The sequence below is a fragment of the Calidris pugnax genome, unplaced genomic scaffold, assembly GCF_001431845.1.
Source record: "Calidris pugnax isolate Ruff unplaced genomic scaffold, ASM143184v1 scaffold497, whole genome shotgun sequence".
NCBI lineage: Eukaryota > Metazoa > Chordata > Aves > Charadriiformes > Scolopacidae > Calidris > Calidris pugnax.
The window spans coordinates 3,610-4,729 of record NW_015091196.1 but is presented as its reverse complement, the minus strand read 5'-3'; positions in this window follow the sequence as shown (position 1 = coordinate 4,729).

The window sequence follows — 1,120 nt, the reverse complement described above, 5'->3', positions numbered from 1 at the left end:
TCTTCCCTTATGTTTTCATTTTAATCATTAGCACTCATCATACTAAGCTTTTTAAATAGATATACATATATATACAGTTTATGAGCAAGTTTCACGCCCCCCCAGCCCCCTAAAAACCCCCTCTAGGTCCCACACCCAACCCCTAGCACCCTCCAAACCCCCTCTAGGGCCCAAATCCAACCCCCCAAAAACCCTCCCCCTGCCCGGACCTCTCCGGTGAGGAGGTGGATGATCTCGAAGGCGTGCTTGACGATGCGGACGGTCATGAGCTTCTTGCCGTTGTTACGGCCGTGCATCATCATGGAGTTGGTGAGACGCTCCACGATGGGGCACTGGGCCTTGCGGAAGCGCTTGGCGGCGTAACGCCCCGCGCTGTGGGGCAGGTACTTGGCATATTTCTCCTTCACGGCGATATAATCCTGCGGGGACACGACCACGAAGGGTAAAAAACGGGAGGAAACCCCCCCCCAACACCCCCATTTTCTTGTGTTTTTCCCCCTCCTCCCTCCAGCAATGGATACCTGGAGGGAAATGTCGTTGATCTGCACGTCGTCCGTGCTCCATTTGCCAAAGAGTTTGATGTCGGGGGTCTCGGTGACGGCGGGGGCTGTCTCCCAGTCGGTCATGCTGGGGAGAAAGGGTGGGATAAGGGGGGGTCAGGAGAGATGCTCATGTCCCCCCCCATTCCCCTCATAAACCCCCCTCCAAACCCTTAAATTGCAACGATCTAAATCAAACCCTTTTCATTAAAAAGGAAAAACTAAACGGCTGCGCATCCCAGTGAGGTGAAACATCCTTCCCAGTATAAACTGGGAAGGCTCTGGGAGCACCCCAGGACTTTTCACGGGGTAATGAGTACCCCCTCTACCCCCCCCATACACCCTAAACCCTGCGTGGGGTGTTCAAGCACCCATGGGTGGGGGTGGGTCTTAAATGAATGTGGGGTGTTTAGAGAGACACTGAGGGGGTCCCACAACCTCCCAGAGGTGACAAGGTGGCCCAAGGGTGTCCCCAAGGCCTGGAGGTGACACAGGGGTGTGACAGGGCTGTGTGACACCCCCCCATCAACGAGGGACACCCCCCCCGAGGGTCTGGTGTTTGCAGGTGTTACGGTGTGACA